General features: G+C 40.7%; 1 pseudogene; it reads left to right on the top strand.

Moving 5' to 3' along the window:
* Positions 1-2,880: 2,880 nt before the first annotated feature.
* Positions 2,881-3,730, top strand: LOC124240758 (olfactory receptor-like protein OLF4; annotated as a pseudogene).
* Positions 3,731-25,296: the final 21,566 nt, after the last annotated feature.

Genomic DNA, 25,296 nt, shown 5'->3' with positions numbered 1-25,296 from the left:
TTATTACTATGTGTCCATATATTTTAAGCTTATTTTTACACAGCTACATTTCAAATCTATTTTACAAATTATTTCTACTCATACGACTTTTGGTTGGATATTTTTGACCAAAAAATGGTTTTAAGTTATACATTGTTAAGTATATCTGTGTTCTTACTTGTGATTTTCTCACCTTAATTTTGACAGTTTTCTCCACTATTAGATTTGATATGTAGATTTCACATGTTCATCTAAAATGTACTGTTTACGCTGGAAAATTTAATCTCTCTGATGTTTACAGATGTGTGATATAAAAAACCATTTAATTTTCTTCCAGATAGCCATTCATGCTAGATTTTATTCAATGATCCCACTTTTTCCAACTAAGTTGAAATACAGCCTTTCCATATAGTAAGTGTCCATATCTACTGAAATTTAATTCCTGATTCAGTCAACAAATAATAGTGAAATATATGCTATATGCCAGAAAGTTCTAGGTAGATTTAATGCTATATTCTCTTATGTCCAGGTCTTTGCCAATTCAGTTATGATTCCATGTTGATGTTATTCATTTACTGTTATTATATATCATATTTTAGTTATTTTTTGATGTCCCATTCAAATTTGTTTCACACCATTGTATGAAATCAGCCTACTTAACTGGTTTCATGCTCTTTTCCATTCTTTTTATTTCATAACTTCTCACTTACTTAAATTTGTTTCTATATAAGTGCACGTATATTCACATACTTTTCGGAAAAACCAAGGTGAACAATGCAGGTAAGTTCCTGTTCCATTGCTAAATTCATTATATGGCAAAGTACAGAGTACAATAAAAAAATGTGTGTATAACATAGTATCCCCATAGAAGAAGTCATATGAATAAAGTGATCCGGGGTAGGAGTACAGTCTGGGAAGGAGTTTGCATGTTGGACAAAGACCAGAACCAACACTAGGGTGTCCCCATTGGACTTGTCAAAGAAGAGATCAAACCCAAAGTGCAGGAATAACAAAGGAAAAATAGGAGGGCTTGCCTCCTATGTTATAGTACTATAAAAAATGCCATTGTTAAATAAGTAAGGAACAGGCCTAGGAAACACAAGTCTTCTACTCTTTGATATTTAAAAAACCCAACTTTTGGGACCACCCCAGTGCTGCAGTGGTTAAGTTCACATGTTGCACTTTGGCGACCTGGGATTCAGTGGTTTGGATCCCGGGTGTGGAGCTACACACCACTTGTCAAGCCATGCTGTGGCAGGCATTCCACATAAAATAGAAGAAGATGGGCACATATGTCAGCTCAGGGCCAATCTTCCTCGCAAAAAGAGGAGGATGGGTGGCAGACGTTAATTCAGGGCTAAACTTCCTCAAAAATAAATAAATAAATATATTTTTTAAAAGCCCAACTTTTGTTGTACTTTGTATATTTCCTTTTGTGAAATGTTCGTGTTTTCCTTTTGTTCATTTTGTGCTTGAAGAGTTCAGTCATAATGTGTTTCACAACGTAAAGATGTCAGTACTTTTGCCTTTGAACACTGTTTTTGTCCTCTTATTTTCTGCTGGACATCAGGGGATATAACGAGAATTGTAATGCAACCAGAACAGGGATGCTTTCACTTTCTCATGGTCTCTCAGGGATCATCTGAGATATTAGATCATTTTCTCTTCATGTTCACTTCATTTCTCTCTTCTCTGTCTTTATTGAACAGATGGCTTATGTTTCTTTAAAGTAAGGTGGAAAATGAATATCCCAATAGGGATCTCCAAGTCGATCTGTCCATAGGAAGTTTACTAACTTGAATTTCTGGTACCATTTTTACATTCTTTAGGGGAAAGATAACATGATCTGGCCAGCTTGAGGCATATCCACTACTGGCTGAATTAGTGTGACTGATGGCAAGAAAGGCAAGGTAGTAAGTGACCCAGGAGGCCACGGTGTTTGTGGTGTGTGCATGTATGTGCACATGTGCATGTGTGTGTGCTCTTTGTTGAGTGAGAGAAGTCCTCAGAGCAGGGTTTCTGGGCCCACATATCCCAAGGTGACTCACATTTTAGAGGCCAGAACTCAATCAACAGAAGCAACTAAAGGGGGTTGTCAATTTCAATTCAAGGGACACCATTATAACAAAATGAACAAAGACCTACAAACAGTTTGTGGGTGGGGGATCCCTGTGTCCTGTAGTTTCAGCTGTAATAGGGCATTCTCTTCATTCCTCAAGCTTCTCTGACACTGTTTCTCATGACTCCCTTCCTTGTTCATTGTCCTTGACACACTGTTTTCCTTTTGAGATTTGACTATCTGAAACAAGCACCTTCATCAGGGCCTTTGCAATGGCAGCTCCCCCTGCAGGACACACACTTCCCTGGATAACATCAATCTCACAGCTATCTTCCTTGACTTCTCTGTTCAAATGTCAGTTTCTTTGAACGTGTTGACGGAACTTCCAGTAAAAAATAACACCCCCATCCTTTCTCTCCTTTAAACCTGCTTGATTTTTCTTCACAGCTCCTGTCAATGTATGACATAATTTTAAATTTTTTTTATTTTGTTTATATTCTCTCTCAATCATTGGATTGTAGGGACTTTTTGTTTTTAAGCACCCTATGTTCATTGTCTATACAGCGCCCAGTATATTGTCAAGACTCAATGTGAATTGATCAAATAAATAAAAATTATTCTTAATAAAACATAGTATACATTATGCTTGAGGAACAGTGTAAGAGTGGAAAAGAAATTTCTAATGGGAAATGGTGCTAGGTGTGTCCAAAAGGTGACACATACATTAAAATTAATTTATTGACTCTAAAATATAAACAGTAGCATTTATGCTGGGTTACCAATGCTGCTTTGTGTGAAAATTACCCATTTTTTTCCTTTGTACTGGTAGTCACATCCAACATATGGAATCAAGGAAACTTACAGGAGTTTCAAAATTTCTTCTGGGATTTTCAGAGAAACCAAAATTTCATCACCTCATATTCGGGCTTTCCCTCTCCACATACCTGATCAATGTGTTTGGAAATCTGCTCATCATCTGGTCCATTTGCTTATACCTCATCCAGGTCATCTCATCACATCTTCAAACACCTGTGTACTTCTTCCTCTCCAACCTCTCCTTTGTAGACCTTTGTTTCACCTCCATCACCATCCAAAAGATTCTGGTGAATAAAGAGAAAGAGAAGAAAGTCCTGACCTATAGAGGTTGCACCACCCAGATGTATTTTTCTTACTAATTGCAGGATTGAGCCACCTCATTTTAATGTGGTAGCCTGTGACTGATTTTTGGCCATTTGTTATCCACTGCACTACATGGTCCTCATGAAACAACAGCTGTGTGGACTTTCTGGTGTCCTGGATCATGAGTAGTTTTCATTCCTTTTTACAATGCTTAATGGTGTTGTGACTATGCTTCCTTCCCCTTCTGGGTGAAATCAAACAGGTGGTCTAACGTGACTGTTCTGACATCTTTCTTAATAACATGAGCTGGGCTTCTGGCTGGTGGTCTCCTTGCTGGCATAATTTATTCTTACTGTAAAGAGTTTCTTTAATATGTGGAATCTCATGAGCTCAGGGAAGCATAAAGCATTTTCCACATGTGCCTTTCACTTCTCAGTTGCCTCCTTATTTTATTGTATGAACCTTGGATTGTAGCTTAGCTCTCCTGCTACCTACAGCTCAAACTCAAATGCAATAGCCTTGGTGATGTGCACTGTGATCACAAACTTGTTGAACCCTTTCATCTACACTCTGAGGAATAAAAACATAAAAAGGGCTCTGAAAAGATTCTTTGAGAAGGAAATTATAAAGCAACCTGTCCTTGGACTGATACACATGAGAGCAAGGCTTAAAACATTAGAGCCAGATATTGTGATTCTTTGATTAGATTGTGACGGGAGAATTTATTCCTTCTATTTACTTCCTGAAGTTTCTGTTTCTTTGATTTCAACTTCTCTATACAATTTAAGTAACTCAGTTTATTAACCTTTCTGCTTTCTGATATCTGTTTTTTTTCTTGTTTCTCATTTATATACTCTCCCAAATTGATTTCCAACATTGGAAGAAATAGTTGGAAATTCCCATCTATCTCACAAGACTACATGGATTTCTTAAGAACAATTTCTTCTGAAATGAAATGTATAATATTGAGTAATTTTTCTTCTGTTTTACAAAAAGAATAATCATGACTTGTACTACTATGGAAAAAACTATGCTTGGCAACCAAAGCCATCCACATAGTGTCATAGGAAAGGAAAATATAAGACTACAATTTATCACCTTTTTGTACATCATTCATTTTTATATCAATACCATAGCTGTTCTTGAAAATGTAGACTTTAATAGATAGTGTGTTTTATAATAGATGATTGGATGTCTTGCCCTCAACAGGATACTGTTCTCTTATGTAGCTTGATGTCCACATTGGCTAACATAGTCACAAGTAAAACTGATAATTAAATACATGTCTCCAATTGTAGTCTTTTCAGGAACATAAATTTCAATAAATACTTTAAATTAATATGATCATAGAGTCAGAGATGATGTAATTATGATAAGGCAAAACTTTAAGTTATAAATGTATGACTATGCAAACTATTTTTTGTGGCTTACATTTACTTATTAATATAGGTAAGATTGATGTCCATGTGTAAAGTAGTTTATCATTGAAGTGGAAGATTGTTTGATGTAACTATATTTTCTATTGAATTACCTTCTTACTTCTGCTTGAGAACTTCCATTACTGCCTAAAGATATGATTCCTTCCATTTCTCTAAATAAATATCTTCCCCTATTCTAAATTTTGTCAAAATCACTAAAAGATTAGTGAATGAACAATATCAGTATCATCCATTATATATGTCCTTTATATAATATAATATATACTAATTATTATGTATTATATACAAATGTTCAAAGGATGACTCACTAGAGAGCTTGAATTCTTGTCCAGGCCTATGAATCAGAGTCACACAAGTTTTGCACAAACACGCACATCCTTTCAAATTCTTTTATTCCCTATTAGGAACCTAGGTGGAGTCAATTTTTAATAGAGTTAGATGAAGTAATCTTGAACAACAGAGTAATCATGAATGATATCTTCAAAGATTAGAACAAATGCCTAGAATGAGAAGTGACAGATTATTATAATTTCCTTCAGTTTTGTTCACTTTGGTTATTGTATCAGCTGTTGCTGCATAACAAGTCATTCTAAAAGCAAATGGCTTAATATAATGCATTTATTATAAAATTGGATTATATTGAGGGTAGTTGTTCTGAGCTCTGGTCACCTGCTAATGGGCTTATTGTCAGCTGTCAGTCTCTATATTGGGTATCTTGGGTGAATACATAATGTGTGCAATTGTAGTGCTCTTCAGTCTTGAACAATTTTAGTTCAGTTTGCTCCTTTTATATATGAAGATTAGTCTTTAATTTATGGAAAAATGGGTTTATCAAATGTTAATTACTTAATTTCATTGTTCCCATATTCATATATGACACTTTGCCTTCTTCCTAGTTAGAAGACATATTTCCCACCACTTTAGGTGTGAAAGATACATGTGCTCTAGATCTGACTTTGAGCCATGCACCACCACAATTTTTTAATTCTTAACTAATGCATTGAAATTTAATTACATAAAATAAACTTCACATATTTAAGGCATACATTTTTTAGAAAATTAAAGGACCCATACAAGAATTAATAGTATATACTACATAGTTCCAGTTATGTATAATTCAAAAGGTGTACAATTTGTTTGGGTTTTTTTTAAAGATTGACACCTGACCTAACATCTGTTACCAATCTTCTTCTTTTTCCCTTCTTCTTCTCCCCAAAGCCCCTCAGTAAATAGTTGTATATTCTTGTTGTGAGTGCTTATGGTTGTGCTATGTAGGACGCTGCCTAAGCATGGCTTGACAAGTGGTGCTGTTGTCTGTGCCCAGGATCCAAACTGGATAAACTCCAGGCCACCAAAGTGGAGTGCACAAACTTAACAACTGTGCCATGAGGCCAGCCCCCAAAATGTGTACAATATGTTTTAACTGCTTTGTTATGTCATCATTACAAAATGTACCCACCTGAACCTCCATTTCCTTATCTCTGAAATTAATGTGAGATCATTTACTCTAACTTCAGATGAATGTTGTGCAGAAGAAATAAAAGTTGTAGAAATATTTTGTTGAGTGCAATGAAAACGTTCAATATTAGGAGAATGTGTATGTATATGCATGTATGCATTTGTATACATCCTTCTTTCATAGAAATACACACTTGCATATGTACACAAACATATACTTATTTAAATCCCATCTATTATGTTGAAAGAAAATCTTAGAGAATGTTAGAGGGGATAGAAATGAAAAGAATGAACATTAAAATTAACATAGAAAAAAATAATGAAGAAATTTTGACACAAATATTTAAAGTAGAATGGGTGACTTTAATTTTAATAAGGAATTACTTTTTCTATCTTAAATTCTCAAAGACCTCAATATAAGAACCACATTTACATTTTTACAATGGGAAACTCTCTGTACCAGATTACAGGGCCAACTATCTCTTAAATTTACTGTAAATTTCTTCTTTTACATAAGGTGGGATTTCAACACAAAAAGCCTTGACACAAGGAAAGCTCTCTGAATGAATTAAAATCAGTTCCTACAGACAATATTTCACTGGAGAAATGTCTGTATTAGATTCCTATTGTTGCAGTACCAAATTACCACACTAGCGGCTTTAAATGAACAAATTTATGTTTAAAAATTCTAGAAGGTCAGATGCCTAAAATGGACCTCCTTTTTCTAAAATCAAGATGTCTGCAAGACTGTGATCCTTCTGGATTCTATGGGACAGAATGCATTCCCTTTCCTATTTCACTTCCTCTTTCACCAGGAGCCACCTGCATTCCTTGGCTCATGGCACTGTCTCAATCTTCAAATCCAGCTACATAACATTTTCAAATGTCTACCAGACTCCAACGCTTCTTTCTCTCCTTCCACATTTAGAGGACCCTGTGGTTACATTAGTCAAACCCTGATAATCCAGGCTAATCGTCTTATATCAAGATCAACATTAGCATAGATTCTTGGAAGATGGTGACATAGGAGGATTCTGAACTCACCTCTTCCCATGGACAGAACAAACCTATAACTATTATAGAAAAATTTCCTCTGAGAGAGATCTTGAAACTGGACAAAAAGGACCCTCACAACAAGGGACAACAGTGAAATGGTGGAAGAGGCAGAAATAGCCCTTACTGAAAAAAAACATACATCCTACCTGTAGCACTTCATGGTTGGGAGTAATCTCAAAGATACAAATCTTTTCCCAGAGGAGAGGGATATCTGAGCTGGGGATCTATGCCACGATAGGAACAGCAGCGTTAACATTCAGCACAACCATGACAAGATTCTGTAATATCTGGCTTTGAAAACCAATGGGGAATTCCTCTCAGAACAACTATCAAACTTCACAGAAGGAAAAATCTGCTCTTAAAGGTCTCATGCACAAATTCACCCATTCTGGAAATCAACACAAAATTTAAGAAAAGTGCATAGTCTTTTGGTGAAAGAGATTCACTTTCTAAGCTCTGAGTTTATATCAGAGAGGTTAGAGGCTGCAGGTCCTATGCACCCCAGGGACCAAGACAATGGGGACAGCCATTATTGTGACCTAGTTCACTTATACTGACACAGATGCTGGCAGATGCCATTGAATTCCTTCCTCTAGCCAGTGAGTTCAGGGGTTTGCCCTAACCACTAGAGCACTGATTCAAGACAGCAGAGCTAGGCGAGGCACCCCACCCAAGTGTCCAGCCATGCCCACCAGCAAGGCCACAGCAAACCTGTGGGCCCACACAGGTGGGATGTGTGGGGCCTCTGAAGCAGGGTTAGTGGGTCAAGCTAGGTGGGTATTTACATGGGGTGGCCTGTGTTGGCAGGGTGTGTGGGCTCATAGGCAGTGGGGCATGTTGGCCATAGAAGACTTGTGCTGTTGGCCATCTCAAACAGCCACACAGGGAATCTGAGCTACCTTTCAATGCCTGAAAAGATTGTGTGCTGCCACACCTGTGGTTGGCCCCATCCATCTGCTCTCCTGAGAGAAATGACAATAGCTGTGCTCTGTAGGGAGCCACAATGGAGGCCTGCAGTAATTGTGAATCCTGAAGCCTAGCAACCAGTCACACTAGGTGCCTGTCTCAATTAACAGCAAGACAGCAGTAGTCGTGTGCTATTAGACCTTGCAGCCAGCCATGCTGGGGCTTGCCCCAATTAATAGAATGAGCATAGCAGCTGCACATGACTGAGTTTTACAACAAGCTGGCATGGGGGCAAGCCCACCTAGCCTACCCATGTGCCCAGAGCAAGAGCAACCCAATGACAACAGAAGGGCATGAGTACCTCACAGAGGGAACACTCCTGGAATATTTGGAAAAGGTGAAGAGAGGGAATAATATTGCCAGGCCTCATAAGGCATCTGTTACAGAAAGCCAAATTTCCTAGATCAGGAGAATTAGCTGATCTACCTAATACATAGATATAAGCAGAAAGAAGTTGGCAAAAAGAGTAGATAAAGGAATATATTTCACATAAGGGAACAAAACTTATCCTCAGAAAAAGAACTAAAAACAGAGAAAAACGATATACCTGAGAAAGAGTAGAAACTACCAGTCATAAGGATGCTTATTGAGCTTGGGAGAAGAATAGAGGAACAGAGTGACAACTTCAAAAAAGAAATGGAAAATATAAAAAAAGAACCAATCAGAACTGAAGAAAACAATAATGGAAATGAAAAATTCACTAGAGGGATGCAACAGCAGAGTAGATGGCACAGAAGAATGGATGAGTAATCTGGATGAAAGAGTAGAGGAAATCACTCAAGATGAACATAAAAAAGAATTACGAAGATTGAGGGAAGCGTAAAGGACCTTTGGGAAAACATCAAGTATACTAAAATCCTTATTATATGTGACCCAGAAGGAGAAGAGAGAGAGAAAGGGGCAGAGAACCTATTTGAAGAAATGATAGATGAAAATTTCCCTAGCTGGAGGACAGAAACAGATATCCAGGTACAGAAAGAACACAGACAACCAAAGAAAATGAACCCAAAGAAGCCCACACCCAAATACATTATAATTAAAATCTCAAGAATTAAAGATAAAGACAGAATACTAAAATATACAAGAGAAACACAACAAGTTCATACAATGGAAACTCCATAAGGCTATCAATTGACTTCTCAGCAGAAACCTTACAGGCTATAAGGGAGTAGCATGATATATTCAAAGTGATGCAAGAGAAAAAAAATCACCAAGAAATTTCTGCCCAGTAAGGTTATCATTCAGAATGCAAGGAAAGATAAACAGTTTTCTGGGAAAGCAAAATCTAAAGGAATTTGTCACGACTAAAATAGGCTTACAAGAAATGTTAAAGGCTCTTATTTAAGTGCAAAGACCACAAACAGGAATAACAAAAATATCAAAGAAAAAATCACTAATAGAGGCAAATATACACCAAATGTAGTGGACCAACCAATTATAAAGCTAGTATGAAAGTCAAATGAAAAAAGTATTAAAAATATCTATCTCTATGAAAAGAGGTTAAGGGATACATATATACAAAAACAAGGTTAAATGTCATATCAAAAATACAACATGTTGGGGAAGAAGATTAACAGTCTAGGGCTTTAGTAAGAGGTCAAACTTAAGAGACCATCAACTTATTATAGACTGTTATTTACACGGATTATTATATATGAACCTCAAAGGAACAAGAAACCAGAAACCTGTAATAAATGCACAAAAAATAAAGAGAAAAGACCCCAAAGATAATTCTAAAGAAAGCCATCAGATCACAAGGGAAGTGAGCAAGGGAAGAAAAAAGGAAAAGTGAAGAACTACTACAACACCTATGAAAAGGGAACAAAATGGCAATAAGCACACAGTTACTAATAGCTACTTCAAATGTCAATGGACTAAATGCTCCAATCAAAAGACATAGCATAGATGAATCGATAAAAACACATAAGAATCATATATACTGCATAGAAGAAACATCCTTCAGACCTAAAGATACTCACAAACTGAAAGTGAGGGGTTGGAAAAAGATACTCCATGCAAATGGAATAAAAAAATGTGAGGTAGCAATATTTATATCATAAGAAATAGGCTTTAAAACTAAAACTATAACAAGAGACAAAGAAGGGCGCTACATAATGACAAAAGGAAGAACCCAACCAGGCAACACAACACTGGTAAATATCTATTTACCCAACATAGGAGAACCTAAATATATAAAACAATTATTAACAGACATAAAATGACAAATTGACAGTAACACGATAATAATAGGAGACTTTAAAACTCCACTTACATCAATGGATACATAATCCTAACTTAAGATCAATAAGGAAACATTGGCCTTAAATGACACATTAGATCAGATGTACTTAGTAGATCTATACAGACATTCCATCCAAAAACTACAGAATGCACATTGTTTACAAATCACTTGCAACATTCTCCTGGTTCAATCACATATTAGACCCCAAAACATGTCTCAAAAAACTTAAAAATTTTATATAAATTCAAGCACATTTTCTGACCACAATATGAAACTAAAAATCAACTACAAGAATAAAACTGGAAAAGCCACAAATATGTGGAGATTAAACAAAATGCTACAGAACAAGTATCGAGTCAATGATGAAATCAAAGAAGTACTTAAAAAAATACCTGGAGACAATTAAAAATGAAAATATATTGTACCAAAATTTATAGGATACAGCAAAATTAATGCTAAGAGGGAAGTTCATAGTAATGAAAGCCTACCTCAAAAAACAAGAAAAAACTCTAATAAACAATCTAAAATACACCTGAAGGAACTAGAAAAAGAACAAATAAATTCCAAAATCAAAAGATGGAATTAAGTAATAGAAATAGGAACAGAAACAAATGAAATAGACATATAAACTGCTATAGAAAGTAATAGAAAAATTAATGAAACTATGAGCTGATTCTTTGAAAATATAAACAAAATTGACAAACCTGTAGGTAGACTCAACAAGAAAAAAAAGACCCAAATAAATAGAATCAGAAATGAAAGGGGAGAAATTATGACAGACACCACAAAAATGCAAAGGATTATAAGAGAATACCGTGAAAAGCTATACACCAACAAATTGGATAAGCTAGAAGAAATGGATAAATTCTTAGAATCACACAACCTTCCAAAACTGAATCAATAAGAAATAGAGAATCTGAACAAATTCATAACTAATAAGGAGATCAAAAATTAATCAGAAACCTCCAAATAAACTAAAGTCCAGGACCACACAGGTTCCCCAGTGAATTCTACCAAACATTCAACAAAGACTTAATACCTACTCTCCTCAAATTCTTCCAAACAACTGAAGAGGAGGGAAGGTTCCTAACTCATTCTATAAGGCCAACATTACCCTGTGACCAAAACCAGATAAGGACAACACAAAAAAGAAAATAACAGGCCAATATCATTGATGAACATAGATGCTCAGCACCATGGTCTGGGTTCATTTCCCAGTTATGGAGCCACACCACCCATTTGTCAGTTGTCTTACTGTGGTGGATGCATGTTTCTGTGATGCCGAAAGTTATGCCACCAATATTACAAAGAGAAGGAGGGTCACCCACGGTGGACAGGTTTCAGTGGAGCTTCCGCATTAAGACAAACTAGGAAGAGGGGCCTGACCACCCACTTGCAACAAAACTGGCCATGAGAACCCTATAAATAGAGGGAGAACTTTGTCTGATATAGCACCTGAAGGTGAGAGGATGGTGCAAAATGACCAGGCAGGGTTGTGTGCTGTATACAGTGTCACTAAGTGTCAGAATCTACCACATGGCACTAACAACAACAGCCTAAATTATTGAGTGAAATTCATATTTTTCAGCAAAAAGTTGAGATAACTTTTTGGGATTATATAGATATAACTGATCTAAATTTAATAAATGATGTTATTAAAAATATATCATATATTGGGTCTGGCCTGGTTGCATAGTGGTTAGGTTTGCATGCTCCACTTTGGTGGCCTGGGGTTTGTGGGTTCAGATCCTGGGTTTGGACCTACAGACTGCTCATCAGCCATGCTGTGGCAGTGTCCCGCATACAAAATAGAGAAAGATTTGCGCACCTGTTAGCTCATGGCCAATCTCCCTTACCAAAAAAAGTACCTATATGTCTCTCATATATCAAAATATTTTCTTTCTGAAGATTTTGGATTATCTGAATATGCCACTGGGTAAAAGATCTGATATTATGAATTACAGATCCACACTCATGCTTTGAGAAGTTAAGAGTTCTCACTAAAAGTTTCAGTTTTAAAAAGCTAAAAAATGTTCTCTTTAGAAATATTTTATGTTAAAATTCTGTCCTTAATTTATCCACTGTTCAAATGTTTATAAATCTAGAATTAAAAGAGTATCAGTTGATTTTGAAAGACCACATTTGATGTTATAGAAGAAATAAAAATATTCAGTTAATTATTCACCCAAAAATAAATATAAAAATATATGTTCTTTTGAATATCACAAAATATAAATGGAATGTATGCTATGAAAAAAGTAGTTGGTTTGGTGGGAGTATGGAATCATGTAGGAGAGGATCATAAATATTTTACACAGCTTTCCCCATATGGCAAGAAAAAATATAGATACATTATATTGTCATCAAACAAAAATATTGCTAAAAATATGTTCATATGGTTTGGGTATAAATTTACCTGCTTATGCTTTAAACATCTTTTGCTAGCTTGATTAAAAGAATATACAAATTTTCACTTACCATTTATTATGACACACTTCTCCATGCATTCATTAAGGCCATTGAGGAGTAATATTCTGCTTTCTGATAGTGTCATATGAAGGATTATTTATTGCCAATAGTATCAGTCATAATATGGCAGGTTATACGGCAATAGTTAGTAACCCCAAAATCTCAGTAGCTTAATACAACAAAGGTTTTCTTCTAGTTCACAACACCCACCAAATATGGTTCAGCAGGTGGGCTGTCTGCATTGTATGCGCTTGACAGAGTCATTGAAGATAAGAAATGAGTCACTTCAAAAATTGACTTGTAAGCATTCACTAAAACAATGCAAGCAGGAAAAGAATTTGGAGCACTCACCAATCAGAAGCTAAGTGACTACTTTACCAGAGATCTGAAAATATCACCTTCATGAGTTCATTTATAAATACGGATATAACATGAGGTAGTCCCCTGCTTATGTTCTCAGAGAATTTTGGCATCCACAGTGAGAGAGATGCTTGAACTCACATGTAGGCAAACATCTAACAAATATTTAAAAAAGACCACATGAAGTCAGAGTCTACAGGGGGAGTGTGATACATGAACTCAGGGACATCAGGCAAAGTGTGACACATGAATTCAGAGACACCATGGGGAGTGCTCCACATGAAGTCAGATATGCTAGGGAGAGTGTGACAAAGTCATAGATGCCCTGTGAATTGTGACAGACAAAGCCAGAGAGGCCGGGAGAATGTTACACAAGAAGTCAGAGATGCCACAGTCAGTGTCACACTCGAAGTTAGAGAAGTCAGGAGGTGTTTGACACAAGAAATCAGAGCCAACAGAGAGTGCTACACAAGAATTCTAAAAGGCCATGGGAGAGTGCTACACTCGAAGGCAGAAAGGGCATGTAGAGTGCTACACATGAAATCAGAGACTCTAGCAGGACTGTGACACACGAAGTCATAGATGCCATGTGGAGTATTACACAAAATGTCACAGGCACCAGGGGGAGTGTTACACCCAAACTCTGAGACAGCACAGGGAGTGTTATACACAATGTCTGATGCACCAGGGAGAGTGGCATACACGAAGTCAGAGACACAAGGGGTAGTATAACACAAGAAATCAGAGACACGTGGGAGTGTGTGACACACAAAGTCAGAGATGCCAGGGGAGTGACACACGATATCAGAGGCACCATGGGGAGTGTTACACACAAATTCGGAGATGCTAGGGGTAGTCTCAAACAAGAAGTTAGAGATGCAAGCCAGATTGTGACATGAATTCAGAGACGCCAGGGTGAGTGTTGCATACAGTGTCAAAGAGGGTACTTGGAGTGGTACACATGAATACCCTGATGCCAGGGAGAGAGTCAGACACTAAGGCAGAGATGCAATTGGGCATGTTAGACACGGACTCAGAGACACCACAGGAGTGTGTAACAGATGAGGGAAGAAATGCCAGATGGAGTGTTACATACAAAGTCCGAGATGCCAGGGCATCTTGAAACAAGTCTGAAACATAAGGGGTAGTGTTGCAGAGTAAGTCAGAGACATTAGGGATTGTGTGACACACGAAGTCAGAGATGGCAGGGCGTTGACACACAAAGCCTGTGACACCAGGGGGAGTGCTACACCTGAATTCAGACATGACAGAGGGAGTGTGATGCATAAATTGAAAATCGCCAGTGGGATTGTGACACACAAATTCAGAGATGCCAGTGAGAGTATTACACACAAAGTTGTGATGGCTGTGGGAGTCTTGTTCCCAAAGTCAGTGTCACCATGAGGGATTGTTATATGTGAAGTCAGAGACGCCAGGGTGAGTTTTATGCAGGATGGCAGAGACACCAAGAAGTATGTGACATACAAAGTCAGAGATGACCAGTTGATTGTGACACTTAAATTCAAAGATGCCACAGGGAGTGTTACACACTAAGTCAGAGTTTCCAGAGGAATTGTTACACATGAAGACAGCGATGACAGGCAGAAATTACACATGAAGTCAGTGACGCCACATGTACTGTGACAAACGAAGCCAGAGATGCTGGGGCAGGGTGAAACAAGAAGTTACAGACAGCATGGGGAGTGTGACCCAGGAACTCAGATACACAAAGGGGAGTCAGACACTCGAAGTCATAGATAACACCAGGTGTGTGAGCCATTAAGCCAGATACACCAGGGGGAGTTGGACACACTAAGTCAGACATGCTCGTGGGAGTGTTAGAAACCAAAATAGAGATGCCATGGGAAGTCTGATAAATAGGAAGTCAGAGACACCAATGGCAGAGTGTCATATGAAGTCAGAGACAACAGGGGGACTGTTACACACTAAGCCAGAGAATCCATGGGGGAGTGTTACCCACAAAATCAAAGCCAACAAGGTGTGTGTTACACAGGAATTCAGAGATGCCACGGGATGTGTGACATATCAACTCAGGGACAACAGGTGGAGTGGGATACACAAAGTCAGAGATGCCACAGTGAATATTACTCACAGACTCAGAGATGACAGGGGGAGTATGACTCATGACATCAGAGACACAAGGGGGAGTGTTACACACAACAGCAGAGACGCCACAGGGAGTGTGACAAAGGAACTCAGAGAAGCCACTGTGAAGTGTTACACATGAGGTCAGAGACAAGATTGGGAGTGTTATGCACCGAGTCAGAAATGATAAGAAGAGTGTGATACATGAAGTCATTGATTCCAGGGGCAGTTTACACATGAAGTCATAGATGAAAGGGGGTGTGTGAAACAAAAATTCAGAGACACCAGTGGCACTGTTACACAAGAAGTCAGAGAGACAATGTGGAGTGTTACACATGGTGTTTGAGAAATTAAGGGGACTGTGACAGACATAGTCAAAACTGCCAGGGGGAGCATGATGCACAAAGTCATGGATGCCAGGCATAGTGTGACAGATGAAGTCAGACACAGCACATGGATTGTTATACATGAAGTCAAAGATGCAAGGTGGAGTGTCACACACAAAGTCAAAGACACCAGAGGGAGTGTGACACACGATGTCAGAGATGCCAGAGGCATTGTGACACAAGAAGTAAGAGATTCCAGGTTGAGCGTTACAGATGAAGTCAGATATGGCAGGCCGAGTGTTACACATGATGTCAGACATGCTAGGGGGGTTATTACACAAGAAGTCTATGACACCAGGAGAAGTGTGACACACAAAGTTAGAAACACCATGGGTATTGTTACAAAGGAAGTCTGCAACAGCAGGGGGTGTGTGACAGATGAAATCAGAGATGGCACATGCAGTGAGACACATGAAGTCGGAGACCCCAAGTGAAGTGTGAAATACAAAGTCAGAGGGGCACCGTGAGTGTTACACTCCAAGACAGAGAGACAGGGGAATGTGTGGACACGAATTCAGTGATGCCATGGTCACTGTTATACTCAAAGTCAGAGACGCCTGGGGAAGTCTGAAACACGAAATCAGATATGAGTTATACAAGAGTGTGGAGTATTATACATGAAGTCAGAGACACCAGGTGGTATGTACCACAAGAAGTCTGAGGTGCCAAGTGAGTGTTACACAAGGAGTGAGAGATGTAAGTGAAAGTGTAATACACAAAGTCAGGGACACCTGTTGGAGTCTTACACATGAAATCCGAGACACCACTGGGTAGTGTTACACATGAAGTCAGAGAAGCCAGGGTGAGTGGTATACATTGTCACAGACACAAGTGTGAGTTTTACACAGGAAGTCAGAGATGCCACAGTGAGTGTAACACATGAAGTCAGTGATGCCAGGTGGTGACTGACACACAAAATCAGAGACACCACAGAGACTGTTACACTTGAAGTCAGAGATGCCAGGGGATGTGTTATACATGATGTCAGAGATACGAGTGTGGGTTAGATATGAAGTTACAAATGACAGGGTGAGTGTGACACATGAATTCAGAGACACAAGAGGCAGTATGACACACAAAGTCAAAGAGGCCATAGGGTGTTTTTCACATGATATCAGGGATGCAAAGGGGAGTGTGATACACAAAGTCAGGGATTCCAGGTGGAGTGTGACACATGATGTCAGATAGAACAGGATGAGTGTGACACACAACTTCAGAGATGACAGAGGTGTGTGAAATTGGAAGTCACAGATGCCATGGGGATTGTGATACAAGAAGACAGAGATGCCAGTGAGAGTGTAGCACACAAAGTCAGAGATGACAGGGGGAGTGTGACACAAGTCAGAAACACTAGGGATAGAGTTACACAAGATATCAGAGACACCAGCATCTGTGTGACACACAAAATCAGAGATGCTGGGGGAGTATTACACACAAGATCTGCGATGCCATGGGGTGTGTGACACAAGTCAGAAATCCCAGGACTAGTTTTAGACAGGAAGTCAGAGACACCAGGGAGTGTGTTACACACGAAGTCAGGAATGCCACAGGAAGTGTGACACACGAAGTCAGAGGCACCTGGGAAGTGTGACTCATAATGTCAGTAGTGCCACAGGGAGTATGACACACAAAGTCAGGGATGCAAGGCGGACTGTGACAAAAGAAGTTAGAGAAGTCAGAGAGATTGTGGTACACGAACTCAGAATACAAGGCTGAATGTTACACTAAGTCTGACATGCCAGGGTGTGTGTGACACATGAAGTCATGAATGACATGTCGAGTGTGACCTTCAATGTCAGATGCCATGTGGAGTGTTAAACAAAAGTTCAGAGATGCTACACGGAGGGTTACCCAGGAAGTCAGAGAGGCCATGGGGACTGTGAAATACAAAGTTTGAGACACGATGGGGAGTGATACACATGAAGTCACTGATGCAAGGGGAACTGCTACGTACAAATTCACAGACACCTTCGGGTGTATTATTCACAAATTCAGAGATGCCATGGGGCTGAGTTACACATGAAGTCAGAGATACCACATGAATTTTTACCCATGAGCTCATACATGGCATTAGAATGAGACACACAATGTCAGAGATGCCAGAGAAGTGTGACACATGAAGTCAGAGGTACCACAGGGTGTGTTACACACACAGCCAGAGACTCCAGGGGCATTGTGACACACAAGGTTAGAGACTCTAGGGGTATTTTGACATATGAAGTCAGAGAAACCATGGTGAACGCTACACAGAACTTCAGAAATGAGAGGGCCGTGCTATACATGAAGTCAGAAATGCCAGGAGGAGTGTTAAACATGAAGTTACAGATGGCAGCAGGAGTGTGACACATGAACTGAGAGACACAAGGGGGAGTGTGACACACAAAGTCAGAGACACCAGACAGAATCTGACACAAGCATTTGGAGATGCCAGGTGGAGTGTTACAGGTGAACTCAGAGACACCAGCTGTATTGTTATACACGAAGCCTGAAATGCCAGGTGGAATGTTACCCACGAAGTCACAAACGCTATTGGATGTGTTACAGATGAAGTCAGAGATGCCAGGCTGGTGAATCACGAATTCAGAGACACGAGGGGGAGTGTGACATGTGAAATCAGTGATGCCAGAGGAAAAGTGAAACACGAAGTCAGAGATGATGCAGCGAGTGTTACACACAAAGTCACAGATGCCAGTGAGCATGGAAAACATGAATTCAAAGACACCAATGGGATTGTGACACATCAGTTCAGAGACCAGAAGGGAAGTATGAAACACAAAGTCAGAGACACCATGGTGAGTGTGACACACGAAGTGAAAGATGCCTTCAGGGGTGTTACACACGAAGTCAGAGATGACATTTGTAGTGATTAACACTAAATCAGAGATTCCACAGGATGTGTGACACATGAAGTCAGGGACAACAGTGGGAGTGATACACACAGTCAGGGACATGTGATGGAGTTTGATAAAGGATGTCAGAGATGTTAGGAGGAGTGATACACATGAAGCCAGAGATGGCATATGGAGTGTGAAACACAAAGTCACAGATGCCATGGGGAATGTGACACAAGAGGGCAGAGTCGCCAGGGGCAGTGTTACACACGATGTTAGAGACAACATAGGGAGTGTGATACATGAAGTCAGAGACAACAGGGGTCATGTTAAACACAGAGCCAGAGATGCCAGGGGAATGTTACACAGGACGTCAGAGAGGGCACATGGAATGTTACAACCACGTCAGAAAGTCCAGGGAGACTGTGACACAGAAAGTCAGAGACACCAGGAGGAGTGTTACACAGGAAGTCAGTGATGCCATGGGGAGTGTGAGACACAAAGTCAGAGATGCCAGGCAGAGTTTGACAGATGAAGTCACAGACAAAAGAGCAGTGTGACATATGAGGTCAGAGACAACAGGTAGATTGTGACACAAGAAGTCAGAGACACAATTGGGAGTGTGACACATGAAGTCAGAGATGCCACCGGGAGTGTTATGCATGAAGTCAGAGATGAGAAGCATGAAGTGAGGGACGTGAGACAGAGTATGACACATGAAGTCAGACACACGAGGGGAATTTTGACACATATAGTCTAGGCAACACAGGGAGTGCTAGAGATATAGTCCGAAATAACACTGGGGATCTGAAACACAAAGTTATAGATGCCAATCGGATTGTGACAAATGAAATCAGAGATGCCACGTTGAGTGTTGCACACAAAGTCAGACACGGAAGTGGAAGTGTGACACAAGAAGTCCGAAACGCCATTGGGTATGTGGCATACGACGTCAGAGATGCCAAGGGGAGTGCTGCACACGAAGTAAGAAATACCATTGGAAGAGTGACACTTGAAGTCAGACCCTTCATGGGGAGTGTTACACATAAAGTCAGAGAAGTTAGGGGTAGTATGAAGCATGAAATTAGAGATGCCAGGCAGATTGTGACATGAAGTCAGAGACGCTACTGTGACTGAGAAATACGAAGTCAACAACGCCATGAGGAGTGTTACAGATAAAGTCCATGACATGAGGTGGGAAGTGACACATGAATTCAGAGATACAACGGGGACTGTTACACACGAAGTCAGAGACACCACAGGGGAGTGTTGCACATGAGGGAAGAAATGCCATGTGGAGTGTTATACACGAAGAAGTCAGTGACACAAAAAGGATGTTTGACACACAAATTCAGAGACACCACAGAAGTGTGAGGCATGAAGCAGAGATGACAGGTGGAGTGTTATGGACGAAGTCACAGAATGCTGAGTGTTACACAGGAAGTCAGTGACACCTGTGGCAGTGTAATGCATGAAGTCACAGACACCACTGGGAGTGTGACACACAAAGTTATAGATGGCAGGGGGAGTGTAAGGCACATACTCAGAGAAACAAGGGGGAGAGTAACAGAAGAAGACAGAGACACCATGGGGTGTGTGACGCACGAAGTCAGAGATGCCAGGGAGCATGTGATAATGAAGTCAGGGATGACAGGCAGAGTGTGACACATGTAGTCAAAGATGCCAGGAGGAGTATGACACATGAAGTCAGAGATGCCACAGGGTGTATTACACACAAAGTCAAATATAACAGAGGGAGTGTGAGACATGGTCAGGGACTCCAGGCAATGTGTGAAGCAGAAATTCAGATATGCCATGGTGAGTGTCACACAAGAATTCTGAGATGACAGGGTGTGTTTTGCACATAAAGCCAGAGATGCCAGGTGGAGTGTGACACAGGATGTCAGAGATGATAGGGGGAATGTGAAACACAAAGTCACAGATACCATGGGGAGTGTGATACAAGAAGACAGAGATGCCATTGGGACTATTACAAATTCAGAGACAACAGGGTGAGTGTGGTTCACGAGTTCAAAGATGCCACATAAGAGAGTTACACATGAATTCAGAGATGCTGTATTGTGTGTAACACGTGAAGTCACAGATGGCAGGGGGAGTGTTACGCACGAAGTAAGAGAACCCACATGGAGTGTTACACACCAAGTCATAGACAAGAGAGAGAGTCTTACACATGGAGCCAGAGACGCCATGGGGAATGTGACACACAAAGTCAAAAACAACAGGGGTAGTGTTACACAGGAATTCTGAGACAGCTGGGAGTGTCTGACACAAGAACTGAGAGATGCCTCCAGGTAGTGGTATGCACAAATTCAAAGACACCAGCATGAGTGTTAAACAAAAGTCAGAGACGACAGGGGAAGTGTTACACACAAAGTGAGACACACAAGTAGGAGAGCTACACAGAGAGTCAGGGGTGGCACAGGGAGTATTACACATGAACTCAGAGAAACCATGTGGAGTGTTATGAAGTCAGAGACACCAGGAGCATTGTTAACCCAAGAATTCAGAGACACCAGTAGGAGTGTTATGCAGGAATTCAGAGATGCCAGTTGGAGTGTTACACACGAAGTCAGAGACATCGTGGAGTGTGTTAGGCATGAAGTCTGAGATGCTAGAGTGAGAGTTACACAAATTGAAAGAGTTGATAGGGCAAGTGTCACGCACAAAGTCATAGGTGCCATGGGAAAGTGTTACACACAAAGTAGAAGCTGACAGAGGGAATTTTATGGATGAAGTCAGTGCTGCCATGGGGTGTATTACACAGGAAGTCAAAAAGACCAGGGAGTAAGTGACACATGGATTCAGAGATGTCAGGGGGCATGTGACACATGAAATCAGAGATGACACAGGGATTGTGACACACAATGTCAGAGATGCCACGGGGGAATGTTACACACAAAGTCACAGGAGCCATGTGGAGTGTTACACACAATTCATAGAAGCAACGTTGAGTGTGATAGATGAATCAGAGATGCCACAGAGAGTGTTACACACAAAGTCACAACTGCAAGGGGTACTGTGATACATGAAATCAGAGATGCCTGGGGGAGTGTTACACAAGAAGGTAGAGACACAACTGGCAGTGATACACAGGAAATCAAAGACACCAGGTGGAGTATTACAAAGCCAAATACACAAGGCAGAGAATTAGACATGAATTCAGAGATTCCAGGGGAAGTGTGATACATGAATTCACAGACACCATGGGGGAGTGTTGCACACGAGGTCTGAGACATCTTGGGGTAGTGTTATCCAAGAAATCCAAGAGAACAGGTGGAGTGTTACACATGATGTCAGAGAGACTACCAGGAGTGTTACACACAAATTCAGAGAGATGAGTGGGAGTGTTACACATGAATTCAGGGACACCAGGGGAAGTTTTACAGACAATGTCAGTGACACAACGGGGAGTGTTATGCATGAAGTCAGAGACAGGTTGAGCATGACACATGAAGACTAGGATGATAGCAGAATGTTACACAGAAACTCAGAAATACCACGTGGGAGTGCTATGCAAGATATTAAAGACACTAGGTGGAACATACCACATGAATTCAGAGACACTACTGTAAATTTTTCCACAAGAAGTCTAAGATGACATAGTGCATGTTACACATAATGTCAGAGTTACCAGATGGAGTGTTATGTACCAAGTCAGAGATGCCAGGAGAAGTGTTACTCATGAAGTCAAAGACACCATGGGGGAATGTAATTCAGGAAGTGAGACACCAGGGGGTGTGATAGACACAAAGTCAGAGATGGCAGGGTGTGTGTTACACACGAACACAGAGAGGCCACAGGGACTGTGACACATGAAGTCAGAGTCACCAGGTGGAGTTTGACACACGAAGTAAGAGACCGCAGGGGTATGCTACACAGAATGTCAGATGCTAGGAGGAGTTTGACACATGAAGTCCGAGACAACAAGTGGATGTTACACATGAAGTCAGAGAAACCACCTTGAGTGTTACACACAGTCAGATATGCCACAGGGAGTATTGTATATGAAGTCAGAGAGGCCAGTGGTACACATGAAGTCAGAGATCGTCGCAGGAGCGTTATAAACAAAGTGAGAGACATGACAGTGTATTATCCACGAAGGTAGAGACACCAGTGGCAGTTTTATCCACGAGTCAGAGACACAAGTGAGATTGTACTAAACGAAGTTAAAAGCACAAGGTGGAGTGCTGCACACGAAGCCAAACACAACAGCAGGAGAGTGACACACAATGTCAGAGAAGACAGAGGTAGTGTGACACAGGAAATCAGAGACAACACTGTTTAGTGTTACACGAGGTCAGAGAAACCACGGGGGAATGTTATGCACAAAGTCAAAGACAAGGGGAATGTTACGCATGAAGTGAGAGAGGCCAGGGAGAGAGTTACAAGTGAATTCTGAGACACCAGGGTGAGTGTTACACACAATGTCAGAGGTGCTACAGGAAATGTTACACAAGATGTCAGAGATTCAATGGGGAGTGTTACACACGAGGTGACACACAACAGGTGGACAGTGAGGCACGAAGTCAGAGATGATAGGAGGAGTGTGACAAACAAATTCAGAGACAAGACAGGGAGTATTAGAAATGAAATGAAAGACACCAGTGGGAGTCTAACGCAGGAATGTCAAAGAAAGAAGGTGGAGTGTTACACATGAAGTCAAAGAAACCAGGGGTACAGTGACACACAAAATCAGAGACGACTCAGTAAGCATTACACATGAAGTCAGATATGCCAAAGGGAGTGTTACAAATGAAGTCATACGTCACATGGAGTGTTACACACAAAGTCAGAGACTCCTATGGATGTGTTACAGACAAAGTCAGAAGCCATGTGGAGTGTTTCACATGAAGACAGAGATGCCAGAGGGAGTTTTACATATGAAGTCAGAGACATCAGTGTAAGTGTTATGCATGATGTCAGAAACACCAGTTGGATTGTTGCACACGAAGTTGGAGATGCCAGGGGTAGTCTTAGAAACAAAGTGAAAGACACTAGTTGGACTTTTACAAAGGAAGTCAAACACACCAGGTGAAGTGAACACACAAAGTCAAAATACCATGGGGTCAGTGAAACATGAGGTCAGAGAAGACAAGGGGAGTGTGACTCAAGGATCTGGAGACCCCAGGGGGAGAGTTACACAAGAAGTCAGAGACATCAGGTAGAGTGTTACGCACGATGTCAGAGACACCTTGGCAAGTGGTACACATGAAGTTAGAGATGCAGTGAGGAGCGTGACATATGAAGTCAGAGATATCAGGTAGAGTGTTACACATGAAGTCAGAGACACCACGTGGAGTCTTACAAACAAAGTCCAAGACATAAGCAGAAGTGTTCCAGACAAAGTCAATGACACCAGGTGGAGTCTTAAACACACAGTCAATAACACCAGTGGTAGAGTGACACACGACGTCAGAGATTACAGGGTGAGTGTGACACACGAAATCCGAGACCTCATGTGGAAGTGTTACCTATGAAATCAACAACACCAGCGGGAGTGCTAGGCAAGAAGTCAGTGACATCACTGGGAGTGTGAGAATCAAAGTCAGAGACAACATGTGGGATGTGTCACATCAAGTCACAGATGCCACAGGAATGTCACACATGAAGTCAAAAACAGCAGGGGGATTGTTAAGTACAAGGTCAGAGACAACAGGGGGAGTGTTATACACAGAGACAGAGACCAACATGAGGAGTGTGACAGATGAGGTCAGAGACACCAGCGGTTGTGTTACACATGGAGTGAGAGATGCCAGGGGGTGTATCACACAGTAATTCAGAGAGGTCACGTGGAGTGTTACACTCAAATTCAGAGATGCCAAGGGCACTGTGACACATGAAGTCAGAGACGCCAGGGGTAGTGTTACACACAAAGACAGCTATGCAATGGGGAGTAGTATGCAAGAACTCACAGACATGAGGGGGTTTGTTACACACAATGCAGAGACCCCAAGGTGGAGTGTTACACATGAAGTCAGTGACACAAGGGAGAGTGTTATGCACGAAGTCACAGACACCAATGGGAGAATAATGCATGAAATAAGACACTACATGGTGTGTGTTATACACAAAGTCAGAGATGACAGGGGTTTTGTTGCACATGAAGAAAGCAATGCCATGGGGGAGTGTTAAACACAAGTCATAGATGACAGGTGAATTATACGCATGAAGTCAAAGTCAAAGTGGAAAGGGGGATTCCTACAAATGAAATTGTGACAACAGGGTCTGTGTTACATAAGATATCAGACAAGCCACTGGGGAGTGTTTCATATGAATTCACACACAACAGGGAGAGTGTTACGCATGAAGCCAGTGATACCAGAGGAGTGTCACACATGAGGCCAGAGAAACAAGTGTACTGTAACTGATTAAATCAGAGACTCCAGGGCTGGGGTAACACACTGTGTCAAATACACCAGGGGAGTTTCATAGATTATGTCAGAGACACCAGGTGAAATGTGACACATGAAGTGAGAGATGACATGGGAGTGTGAAACATAAAGTTGCAAACACCATGAGGAGTGTGACACATCATGTCAGAGACCACAGGTGAAGTGTGAATCATGATGTCAGTGATGCTATGGGGAATGTGACAGAAGAAGTCAGAGACAGCAAGGGGAGTGTTACACATGAAGTCCCAGACAGAAATGTGAGTGTTACTCTTGAAGATAGACATGCCAGGGGGAGTTTGAAGCATGAAATCTGAGCTGCCAGTGTGAGTGCTACACAAGAATTCTGGAAGCCACAGAGGAGTGTTATACTCAAAGGCAGAAACGCCATGTGGAGTGTTACACATGAAGTCAGA

The sequence above is a fragment of the Equus quagga genome, chromosome 6 (genome assembly GCF_021613505.1).
Source record: "Equus quagga isolate Etosha38 chromosome 6, UCLA_HA_Equagga_1.0, whole genome shotgun sequence".
NCBI classification, from domain to species: domain Eukaryota; kingdom Metazoa; phylum Chordata; class Mammalia; order Perissodactyla; family Equidae; genus Equus; species Equus quagga.
The sequence above is the reverse complement of the archived record's forward strand: the minus strand, read 5'-3'. Positions and strand labels throughout refer to the sequence as shown.